This window comes from Pelophylax lessonae, assembly GCF_965119305.1.
Source record: "Pelophylax lessonae genome assembly, chromosome: 1".
Lineage (NCBI taxonomy): Eukaryota > Metazoa > Chordata > Amphibia > Anura > Ranidae > Pelophylax > Pelophylax lessonae.
The window spans coordinates 559,765,743-559,778,827 of NC_138768.1; the positions used below are offsets into that span (position 1 = coordinate 559,765,743).

The window sequence follows — 13,085 nt, forward strand, 5'->3', positions numbered from 1 at the left end:
ACTTGCCTTTAGCACAGGATGCTTGATTAAATGCTAGAGAGAAGTTTTTGTGCACAGGGCGACTGGTGGATATGGTAGCCCTGGTCCAACACCTATGGATGCCTTTAATCATCCTAAGGAAGAGGTACAGTACGTTAATACTGTATTGGGATATAGAGAAGCTGTGCCAAGCCTTCAGTAAGCAATATATACACACAATACACTCCCCAAAATTATGCATTTTGTTATGTAACCGTGCTTGAATTTGCATTTTTCATCCACAGGAAGACACAAATATTTCCAAAAGCACTTTATTTTAACTTAACCTAAAAACAAAAATGTCAGATTTTATTTCCATGCTCATTTTCCTTTAATTTCACCTGGTAATCCTGCAGTCAACACCGTTTCTGTACCTGGGTAGCTACATTCTCTTGTCCACTGTATCTATAGAGCAAACCATGGTTTTTACCCAGGCTAGACTTCAAAAAGTCGTATTTCTGTACTTGCTGAAAAATTTTGTAGCCTGAAAAAAAGAAAACAAATAGCCACCACATCCAAGGACTAGTTAGTTGCAGTTTTTAAATTTTTTTGTGCTTGGGTTTAGTCTCTCTTAACCACTTCCCGCAAACCAATGTTTTTAGAGCTGGCGGTCGGCTTTCTTATGATAACAATCGATGCGACTAAGCAGCCGCTCGGCCGTTATCATAAGGAGCGGGAGGGGACGCCCCCCTCCTGCCGCCTTCTGCCGTTCTGCCAGGGTCTCCTGTCCCACCGGGAAACTCAAGTGACCAGCCGACACGTCCGCCGGCTGGCAGAGTCCTGAACGAAGCAAGATTCAACTTCAATCTGGTCTCCGATGAAGTAGCCCTGGTGCGACGTCACAATGTCACTTTTGGTTTACTTGGCCGCCAATGGCACTGATTTAAAAAAAAAAAAAGACCGTATTCAAAAACGCAGATTTTGGCGTTTTGAATACTTTTAAGTGCAAAGGAGGGATTTGGGGTCCAAGATCCCTCCATAAAGAGTACCTGTTACTGCCTATTACTGTCACAAGGGATGTTTACATTCTATTTGACAGCAATAAAAGTGATCAGATTTATTTATTTTAAACCTTTTTAAAGCGTGGCCTATGGAGATTTTTAAATACCGTAGTTTGTCGCAAAAGTGTGCGCAAATTTTAACCTTAACATGTTCAGTATCTATTTACACGGCATGACATCATCTTTCACAATATACAAAAAAAAAAATGGGTTAACTTTTACTGTTTAGTATTTATTTTTTTTTAATTCAGTGAAGTATTTTTTCCAAAATAAATTGCGTTTGAAAGACTGTTGCGTAAAACCTTAGTTAGACTTAACGGTGACAGTATTTTGAAGAGCCTTTCAAGATAGCACATGGAGAGCGCAGCTCCACCCCAATTTCCCAGGAAACCCTGCAGCCTTTAAAATCCCTCCTCTTCTACCATGCCTTCAGTTATAGAGTAGCCTCTGACATGCTGGAAAACGGAGTACATAACAAAAAAAAAACATAACAGGCCATTAAGACATATTTTCGAAAAAACCCCAGGGAGGGTAGCAGCTGCTGTCATGAGGCTCTTAGAAATAACGTCACCGCTAAGTCTAACTAAGGTTTTCCAAAATCGCCTTTTAGGACAGCACCTGGAGAGGATAACTGAGAAACTAACCCTAGGGCGGGACCACTGCCTGCCACACCTTCCTGCCTAAAGCCTGATCTGCCGCTGACAGTAATGGGCCATACACACTATAAGATTTTCTGAAGACTTTTTCCTTTATATTTACCAAAACCAGATAATATGAAGTCAAACCTAAACACTTTCAATTTGTATGCAATCTGGCAGGCCCTTGCACTACATAGAAAAGGTAAATCTGAAGGAAAAAGTCTTCAGAAAAACTTGTAGTGTGCATGGCCCTCAAGTCTAGCCTATAGTGCCGAAGGAAAGTAGAAAAGCTGGACCAGGTAGCTTTTCTAGATTTGTTCAGGTGAAGCACCGGCCCTTTTGGCCCAGGAAGCTGCCACAGACCTTGTAGAGTGAGCAGCAATACCCACCCTTTTGCATTTTGCATCTGGATGCTTCTTCTTCCACCTCATCCGTATCCTTGAGGGAAAGAAGTGTATTTGCCCCTTCTCCCCCTGAGTCACTGGCCTCTGCCGACTTTGAGGTGGATGCCAAGGAGCTAGATAAAGTACTTTGTTGGGAATCTGTCTGTTGCTGGTCCTTTGACTAACAAGGAACGGACTGAGCTTAAAGTATCCATTCTCTCTTTCACAGACTAAAGCCCCGTACAGACGTACTGATTGTCGGCCGAACGATCGGCCGTCTTTTGTCCAGGGCTGTCGTGTCTGATGAAAACTGCAAAAGACTGTACACGAATTTTGTCGGCCAACAACAGCCGACTGCAGAAGTGATGTCATGTGATGGTTAACTTCCCTTGTCTTTTTTCTTTTCTGAGCATGCCCAGTCTTGCTAATCTGCTGTCTGTCGGCGGAAATCTGTACTGACTGGCGAACAATCGGCCGTTCTGGTGTTGGCCAACAAAAATTTTAATGCCTGCACGACGGTTTCTGTTCGGCCGAAAATGCGCTGTCGGAAGCATCATACTAAAAAGCCTACAATCGGCTGATCGGTCGTCGGCCGAATATTTACGGCCGACAATCGGTACGTGTGTACGGGGCTTAAGTCCCCTTTCACACTTGTGCGACCTTTCACACTTGTGCGACTTTTCCTGCGATTTGGGACTGCAAAGTCACATGACAAGTCGTTCTCCATGATTTCCAATGAGTACCGTTCATATCTGTACGACTTCAAAGTAGTCCCTGCACTACTTTTTGCTGATTTTAATGCGTTTTGAGGTCCAAAGACATAAGCATTGCTTCAAGTCGTGTCAAAGTCGCGGCAACAAAATCGCGCAACTTTTAAGTTGCACAAGTGTGAAAGGGGCCTAAAACAAATCTTTACATTGTTGTGAAGATTCCTCTTTGACAAGGTCTGCTATGCAGGTTTTGCACAGAGGTTTCGGCCATGAATCTCTCAGGGGGCTTTTGCAAGAGGGACACTTCCTTGAAACTGAGGGAGATGCTTTAGTTTTAACCGTGGTTTCAACCTTGGACCAAACCTAAGAGGCCACCAATCCCCTAACAGCTAGGACTAAAAAAACCCCAAAGTGAACAGATACTGACCCTCAGAAACAACCTCTGGGCACTAAACCAGCCAACACCAAAAGACAGAGTCCTAGCTCCAACTGTAAGTCTAAGAACAGTTTACCACAGCACTCTCAGAGCAGGCTCCCACTGGAGGCAGTACAGCAAAGAACCACAACAATTAAGGCAAAATAGTAAAGAATAGAGGCACCACTGTACCTCTCTTACCTGGGCCTAGCCGTTGCTTGCGGTGCCTGCTTCCGCCGCTGCTGCACCCCCCTCCTCTTTCATACAGAGTGCGCAGCGGAATGTAAAATAACTGCCTGAGCTTTAAAATGATGCTTCCCAGCGTCCCAATGCTTCGGGGAGCAGAAGCAGTGACCTTCAACCTGCCCACTGACCCTTGCGTTCCAGCAGCCGGAAACCAATGCCGCTACGCCCCCGCCGGAAGTCCCGCCTACCGAAAACTACGTCGGCCGGGGCCGACATGCAGGGACTGCCGCGAGATGCGGCTGTCTGCTTGGACTGCCTACCAGCCCATAACCCGTGGCTCCCAAGCACACTAGACATCCTGGGGAGTCACTGCTCCCCTGAGCTGGAAGGACCAGAGGCTCCAGAACACTCCCCTCCAGTACAGCCAGGGGGAAGGGGGTGCTGGGATGGTCATTAAAATGCAAAATCCTAGAGGTAAGCCTACCCTTTCTCCACCTGGAGAGAGCGCAGCCCCCCTAACTGGTTCCCTGCAGCACTTCTACTATAGTGGAGGTAACCCAATAACTGAAGGCATGGTGGAATAGGAGGGCTTTTAAAGGCTGCAGTGTTTCCTGGGAAATTTGGGTGGAGCTGCGCTCTCTAGGTGCTGTCCTGAAAGGTGATTTGTGAAATACAGTGTGACCTAAAATCTTGCAATGACCGCCATTTTTATTCTCCAGAGTAATTTTCTAGCAAGAAATACTGATTTTTAACTTGTAAACAACATGTCAGAAATAGGCTTGGTCCTTAAGTGGTTAATTGTTATGCTTGGTATTGGACACATGGTTTTACAATCACTTGCAATACCAAGCACTATGATTGGAAAAAAAGGCCAGCGTTTTTCAGCTTTAACTTGCAAAACCTTGATAATATTACTTCATGTGATGTTCTGCTATGCCTTCCACACTCTGCCTAATTATCAACCAAGTTGATGGCCTAAATAAACTGCACACCTTGTGCCAGGTCATTCCAGTGCAAGTATAGGGTTTCCCTACTAATTGAGAAGCCCTGCCCTTGCTGATTTGTACTGTAAGACAGAAACTGTGTTACGTCTTTTTAGGTTGCATATCCCAACTCTGTTACCCTTTTTGGCTTTTTCTATACAGTTTGGTGACCCTAAAATGCTATTAAAGGAAATCTATTATAGGAGAAGTATAGGAAGCTGTCATCGCTGATCTTTTTCTGGAAACGCACTTGCCTGGTTGTTATACTGACATGCTGGGTTTATTATTTGCTGGTTTAGTGACCCAGAACAAATATGCAGATCGGGATTTCTGACCTCAGTTTGATTTAAAAGCGAAGTTAATTTTTGTGAATAAATTTATTATATTACAGGTACTTGAATAGCACTATCAATTTACGCAGAAGATTTACATATTTATTATACATTCCCTGCTCTCAAGGAGCTTGCAATCTAAGGTTCCTAACCCACATCTATACATACACATACTAGGGCCAGTTTAGACAGGAGCCAATTAATCTACCAACAAGTCTTTGGAGTGTGGGATAAATGCACATATTTTTTGCAGGTGTATGCATAGGAGCATGTTACATGTTACCCTAAATATGAGTGTAACATTTAACATGCACCTAAAGATGAAATTATCCTTTAAAGATTAAAAATTAGTGTGCATAGAACCATGAATGGCCCCACAAAAATATACTATGCTGTGAAAAGAATGTCCTAGCCAGAAGTTTCAAAGACTAATCTGTCAAGTCAAATATATTGGTTGGACTAAATAAATATCTGGTGACCTCCCCCAATTTTTGCTGCAGGTCTTTTGGCGTTAGTCTCTAATCTGCATCCTGCTAGATTGGATGGAGAATCTTTTTGAATCATTTTTCAAGTCCTGCTCAAGATTCCTAATTGAATTAAAGTATAAGTTCACCTTTTGTGAACATGTTACAATTAAACTAAGAGCCTGCTTTGACAGCGAGCAGAAGGATCTTCTCCCCTTGTTTCCTGTCACTATCTAGAGAAAATGCTGGCCACATCATCCATTCACATTGTTCTGTATATTAGAAAACTATAAGTCCCGACAGCCTTTGCTGCCTTCGTCTTGTAGTTCTCAATGAACTACTATGGCGCTGTTGAGCACTGTGGTAGCTCATTCTCTCTTCCTGTCAGTGTGTATCTGCCTGCCCGCACAAGGTACGAGCAGGCGGATACACTGACAGGTCTGCAGGAGTCCTGCATGTGCAATGCTTTACAGACTCCAATTGAAAAAAAACAAAAAAAAATGCACACTACTCTTTCGTTCATTGACGGATACAGCTCCTGATATTCTTAACAATTGGGTTATACTGCCTCCTACAGAATTAGGACACTAGGCAGAAAAAAAGTCTGGCTACGCCTATGGGCAGTCCCAGGAGGTATACTCCCTCTTTCTGCTATAGTTACTAGTTTTTTTCTGCCTAGTCGGGAGTAAGAACCTGGTTCCTTGCTGGGATCTATGGTCCTGGCAAAAATGTTTCTTTTAGATACATTTTTTTGCTGTTTTTTTTTTTTTTTTTTTACCTGTGAGATCTACAATCAACTTCCGGACTGGGCGACAGACTGGATAATCTAGATCCAATGGTCACCAGAGTCTGTACAGCAAGCGTGCGCAGACTGCAGCTCCGCACTAGGTTGGCCGTGACATAGCCCCACCAGATGGGGGCTGGCCTGCCAGTTAAACACTCCTTGCGAGGTTGCATACGACCAGGTGTCGCAGCATTCCTCCTGGCCGACCGACAGCCCCCCATTTCCATGGCGAGGGATTCTGTCTGGAGCGGTGCCCACCTGGTTCCTGGTATGGTGAGTAGCCCCCTGGAGGGTTTTGGGGTGGATGTGGGCCCCTCCATGGGACGGTCGGACCCACGGGTTCCCCTCCTTCCCGTTAGGCACCCCCCTCACCTGTCCCCTCTTCCTACCCCCCCTCACCTGTCCCCCCTTCACTAATGCTGGTGATTTGTGGCTGGTCTTGTACACCTCCTGGGGTGGGAGCAGGGCGCTATGCTGGCGATTGGACGATCGGCCGTGTGGGGGTGGGGTGTTTTATCTTATGGTGGCTCCTGCTAGGGCCCCCCCGTCCTGCCTGTCTTGAGGCCCAGGGGTCTTTCCTCGGTCCCTGGGAGCATCGTGGTGCCGCCATTTTGTTGTAGCCTTTGTGCTGCAATGCACGGCGGCCATGTTTGTGTAGTCCAGTGGGCATTTTGCGGTGGTTTGCCATAGAAAACAGCGGCGGCCGTGACAATGCAGCGATTCCGGCGGTGGGAGCCCCTCCTCATCCCCTAGTGCTGACTCCTGGATCCTTTCTTTTCCTGATCACCATACAAGTAGTGCAGATTCTCCTGGTGGCTGCGGTGCCTGGTTTTTGCTGGGTGTGGAGTCTGGTGGGGTCATGCTGAGGATTGATTGTGACTGGCAACCGGGTGTGCTGCCAGAGTGGTGGGGGTGTCCCATTAGTGTTTTATACTTTTGAGGGGTCCCCCTTGTGACTTATGGAGTCTTTTAGAGCACATCTCTCCACCTGATCCCCTCTCCGAGGCCGCAGGGCCTTCTGGATCCCAACCATCCATCAACGCACTGATGGCGGTCCTGGAGTCCTTTGTGTCCCAGGTGGAGTTGGCTTTTGGGCGACAGACTGGCAAAAAAGTACCCCTCGTCTTCCCCTGCCTCATCTGTCCCCTCAGATCCTGAATCTGATTCGGCCACCGTGGACGTGGGTCACGAGTCTGCAACCACGCGCCCTGAATCCTCAGATGGAGAGAGGATTCCTCCACATCTGCAACCGTGCACGAAAAAGGCGCTGGGGGACGCACTGACTGTATTTGTCACTCACAAGCCATTCAGAGCGTCAAAGGTTTAACCTTTCCCCTCCTATTTTGACAGAATTGTCACTAAAGAGTGGGGACGACCAAAGCGTCCCCTTGGGGTCCCTAAGCGCATTGATAGGCGAAACCCCTATAAGGAGTCCTAGCTTAAGAAGTTGACTGTTCCACCCATGGTGGACCCTCCAGTTTCCAGATTAAACAAGGCAACCATGATTCAGGTTGAAAAGTCCCTGGCCTTTAAGGACTCGGCTGACAGGAAGGCAGTGGCTGTGGCCTGCAATATGTACACCCTAGCTGGTTCGGCACTGAGGCTGCTATTCAATATTGCCCTGGTGTCACAGCTTCTGTCTGAGTGGGCTACGCATTTGCAGTGACCAGGGGCTGCAGTTTATCTGTAATGCCTCTTTGTGGCTCAGCTCTCTGTTTTGACAGTGCTCCTTCGGCGTGTCTTTTGGCTCAAATGCTGGTCTGCGGACCAGACTTCTAAAAAGGCGTTTACTGATCTTCCCGTTTTAAGGAGATTGCCTGTTTGGTGCTACCCTGGATGACATTAAAGGTCTTGCAGGGGGGAAGAGTACCCTTCTTCCACAGGCTACTAAGGGCAAGTACCCTCGTCATAGATGTGGGCCCTCCTCCTCGGCTCATACGTTTTTTTTTTTTTCGTCCCTCAGGTTTGACTGACAAAGGGTCGAAGCCCTTCAGGGCCTCCTCTGGAGGATCCAAGCGAACTTGGTCTGGCAAGTCAAAAGCAGGCTTCTCCAGACCAGAGGACAAGGCCCCTTCAGCTTGAAAGTGCGCCCTCACCTGTATCTGGTGTGGGGGGGACGTCTTCGCTAGTTCCCAGACCTGTGGACTTCCCCGGTACAAGACAAGTGGGTGCACAAAGTCACGCGGCCTGGCTTTAAGACAGAGTTTCATCCTTACCCTCTGGAAATGTTATTTCCTTGCAATGTGCGACTGCCCCCGGTCCGCTTATGGGCTCTCCTTTTGGGCGGTGCAAGACCTTTTACTTCAAGGGGTGATTGTCCCGGTTCCGACTTTGGAACGTTTATAGGGATTTTACTCAAACCTATTTACAGTCCCCAGAAAGGAAGGCAAGATGCGTCTTATCCTGGACCCCAAGGTGCTGAACTGCTTGTGCAGTTGCAGAAGTTCAGAATGGAATCTGTTCGCATGGTGGTGGCTTCCCTGCATCATGATGGATTTTCTTGCCTCCATCAACATCTAGGACGCTAACTTCACATTCCAATATGTGTCGGTCACCAGTGCTCCCTCCGCTTTGCCGTGGGAGAGGAGCAATATCAGTTTGTGGCGTTACCCTTTGGTCTCGCCTCCACTCCTCAGGTCTTCACGAAAGTGTTGGCCCCGCTGCTAGCATCGTTGGGTCATCAGGGGATCGCGGTCCTGGGCTACCTGAATTACCTTTTGCAAGTAGAGTCTCCTACTGCTCTGGTGGAAAACCTGGAGATCTCCATACGGATCCCTTGTATTGGATGGTGGTCAACACGGATGCCAGCCTGTCAGGGTTGGGAGGCGTTCTCAACAGAAATTCTGCTCAGGGGGGTCTGAACCCCCCGGAAGGGTCTAGACCACCGATCAATACCCTGGAGCTCCAAGCAGTTAGACTGTGCTTAGGACATTGGGCAGATCATCTCCAAGAATGTCCAGTGCGCATTCAATTGGACAATGCCACAGCTGTGGCTTATGTCAATCACCAAGGGAGCACAAGAAGTGTTCTGGCGGCTAATGAGATAGCCGGCATTCTCAGGTGGGCAGAACATTTGTTCCAGCCCTTTCTACCGTACACATTCCCGGAGTGGAAAACTGGCAGGCGGATTACCTTAGTCGGCAGACGTTGGACCGGGGGGAGTGGTCCCTTCATCCGGAGGTGTTTCATCAGTTGTGTCTCCGGTGGGGGACCCCCGCATTGGATCTGTTGGCGTCGCTGCTCAACAGGTGCAGAGGTTCGTGTCACGGTCACGGGATTCTCTGGCAGACACCAGAGACACGCTGGTGGCCCCGTGGGGTCAGTAATGTCTGATTTACGCCTTCCCTCCTCTCAAGCTTCTGCCAAGACTTCTACGCAGGATTGAGGCAGAAGGGATTACGGTCATCTTAGTGGCCTCGGACTTGCCTCGCTGGGCATGGTAAGCCGATCTGGTGAGGCTAGTCATCGACGTTCCTTGGAAGCTTCCTCCTAGGGAGGATTTGCTGTCCTAAGTGCCAATCTTCCACCCTGCTTTACAGTCGCTGGCTTTGACAGCTTGGCTGTTGAAGGCCAGTTACTGAAGGATAGGGATTGGTCTGAATCAGTGATTCAGACGCTGTTAAAAGCTATTAAATCTACTTCTAGGAAGATCTACCATCCTACGTGGAAGACATACATTGCGTGGTGTGAGTCCCTTGGGATTCATCCTCGCTCTATCTCGGTGGCTCGGATCTTGACCTTCCTTCACGGGGGGTTGAACAGAAATTGGCCTTGAGTCCTGTCAAAGGCCAGGTGTCGGCTTTGGCAGTCTTCTTTCCACGACCCTTGGCCACACACTCCCTGGTGCGTACCTTTCTTCAGGGAGTTTGCCATTTGGTTTCTCCAATGCGGTCTCCGTTGCCACCTTGGGACCTCAATTTGGTGCTTTTGGTCCTCCAGAAGTTTTATCTTTGAGATTCTTTGGGAGATTCCCGTTTACGCTGTCTCAGAAGGTGGTAATGAAGACGTGTTGACTGGCGAGCATTATCCTGTTTACCTTGGTGGTTCACAGAGATAAGGTGGTTCTTCGCCCCTGTCCGTCATTCCTTTTAAAATGTTGTCTCTGATTTTCTATTTGAATGAAGACATTGTGTTGCCTTCCCTGTGTCCTAGACCAAAACATCCAAAGCAAAATGCCTTGCATTCCTTGGATGTGGTTAGAGCAATTGGGGTGTAAATGGCAGATATGGAGTCTTTTAGGAAGTCCGACTCCTATTTGTGCCTACTGATGGGTCTTGGACGGGGTTGTCCTCTTCCTCTGCGACCATTTCTAGAAGAATCAGACAGACGGTGATTCAGGCCTATTCCATTAGGGGTCAGGTTCCTCCTTTCCCTATCAAGGCACACTCTACTTGGGCGCTCAGTGCCTCCTGGGCCTTCCGTCATCAGGCGTCAGTGACACTGGTTTGCAAGGCGGCCACCTGGTCGTTGGTGCACACTTTCACAAAGTTCTATAAAGTGGATGTGCCGGCATCTGCAGATGCCTCTTTTAGCTGCAAGGTTTTGCAGGCTGCTGTTTTAGAGGACTTGATCCTCTTTGAGGGTGTATTGTTTTTTTCAGGTGGGCTCCAGTTGTTTTGGTTGAGCCCCTGTTTGCTGGTTGGCTACTGTTTTTAGCCTTGGGAATTTTTTCTGTTCCCACCCCTCATGTTTAACACTGCTTTGGGTTGTCCCAATGGTTAAGAATATCAGGAGCTGTATCCATCAATGAATGAAAGAGAAAATGGGATTTTTGACTTACCGTAAAACCCATTTCTATGATGTTCATTGACGGACACAGCACCCACCCCTCTGCAGAGTTGTATTTTCTCTGACACTACTGGTAACAAAACTGAGTACCTATAGCAGAGAGAGGGAGTATACCCCCTGGGACTGCCCATAGGCGTAGCCAAACTTTGTTTCTGGCTAGTGTCCTACTCCTGTAAGTAGGGGACTGTATAACCCAATGGTTATGAATATCAGGAGCTGTATCTGTCAATGAGCATCAGAGAAATGGATTTTACGGTAATTCAAAAATCTTTTTTTTTTTTTTTCTAACCTGCAAAAAGAGGTTAATGCATTTATTTTTAATGCACACTAGCGTTTCTCATAAGCTCAAAAAAGCATTTTATTAACGTTTTTGCAACACATGAAGAAAGGAGAAGAAAAAAAGAAAAGCTGTTGGTAACATTTTCATAGCATTTTAGAAGCAGTTAGGACCATTTAGAAGCAGTTACGAGCATTCTGCAGTTTTCTTTTTTTTTTTTTTTTTTTTAACCACTTCTGGACCGAAAGATTTTCCCCCTTGACAAGGCCATTTTTTTGCAATTCGGCACTGCGTTACTGATAATTGCCCAGTCGTGCGACGCTGTACCCAAATAAAATTGATGTCCTTTTTTTTTCCCCCCCCCCCACAAATGGAGCATTCTTTTGGTGGTATTTGATCACCTATGCGTGTTTTTTTTTTTTTCAATTTATTGTGCTATAAACAAAAAAAGAGCGACAATTCTGAAAACACAATATTTTTCACTTTCTGCTATATAACATTCCCAAAAAACAAATTTCAAAATCAAAATTTTCATCCTTTTTAGGCCAATTTTGTATTCTGCTACATATTTTGGTTAAAAAAAAATCCCATTAAGCCTATTTTGATTGGTTTGCGCAAAAACTATTGCGTCTACAAACTAGGGGAAAGATATGTCATTTTTTTTTTAATAGTAATGGCGATTTGCGATTTTTAGCTGGACTGTGACATTGCGGCAGACAGATCGGACCCCTGACATTTTTGACACTTTTCTGGGGACCAGTGACATTACTACAGTAATCAGTGCTAAAAAATATGCACTGTTACTGTAATAATGACACTGGCAGGGAAAGGGGTTAACCCAGGGGTGTCCCAATGGTTAAGAATATCAGGAGCTGTGTCCGTCAATAAACGAAAGAGAAAATGGGATTTTTGACTTACCGTAAAATCCAGTAGGCACGTAAAAGACACATCAAACAGACTTGTTTTCTTTTTCGGCAATTGCTTTTTTTCTACTTTTCCTTTAAACTCTGCATTGGGAAATGTCTGTGCTATGAACTATTTCTCTCACCTCAAGTGTGGGTCTCTTCATTTCCTTTAGAGTTACTATTGGACTTAAAGTTCCTTCTCTTGTTTTAACCTTTTTGCTCCTGGACCACTTTTCCAGTTTTTACATGCGTTCAAATTTGTGACTTGTAAATTTATGTAAAAGCCTGTAGAATAAAAAAACACAAATTTAATTTTAGTGCACACAAACCCAATATAATTTACATTTTTTGTAAAAAAAAAAAAAAAAAACATTGAGTAAATACATTTCAAACCGGCATTTTCAGTCCTACTTCAGGGGCGATTTCACAGACATCTGTGTGGGTTCCTGCATATATGTCTTCTGAAATTGCCCCCCGAAGTCACCAAAAAGTAGTACAGAAACTACTTTTGGGAATCAGTGTGGCGCCACAAAGACATGTCAAATCTGACCAATATGAACGTGGGCTAAAATACGGTACAGATAATCAGTTTAGAGCTAACCACTAATGGCAGTCCTGGAATTATTCTTCTCACTCTGCATGAGGATACCTAATAAGGATTGTGCAGTTGGCATTTACAGACGATTGTGTCCTAAGCGTGCATATTTTTAAGTATATGTTTAATATTTTTTATTTTGCTTTTTTCTTTTAGCTACCTTTTTATTTAGCTCTACTGATTCTGTGTTTTATTTATTTGTGCCCTTAGCCCTTTCTGAGCTGCATAGACCTTCTGATTCCGAGTTTCTCAAGCCCTTGGAAGTGTCGTAATAATAGCATGATTTCTCCTCCTAACAAATCCATATGGTGTGGATTTTGTTGATGTGGTCTGTTTCCTCTGTGTGTCCAGCCATATACCCTCTTCCTTTCCCATCCTTCTTTGCTTCCTTTCACCAGCTATATATATATATCGTTTTTTTTATCAAGGATGTTACTTTGTGGCAGGTTTACTCCTTTTCCCCAGTGGAAGATGCCTAAGGAACAGACTGAAAAGTAAATTTCCTCTCTGAACATCCACTCCCTTCATCGCTGAGGCATTCCATGTATGCCCCCCCCCCCCCCAATCAATACACAATGTCTTGCACTCTAAGTCTTCCAAATCCCC

The 13,085-nt window shown here is 45.9% G+C and overlaps 1 protein-coding gene across 1 annotated transcript in view; it reads left to right on the top strand.

Annotated features, from left to right (window-relative positions):
* The window catches only part of RAB3A (RAB3A, member RAS oncogene family), a 114,948-nt gene that overhangs the window by 32,663 nt on the left and 69,200 nt on the right, over positions 1-13,085 (top strand). The window lies entirely within an intron of this gene.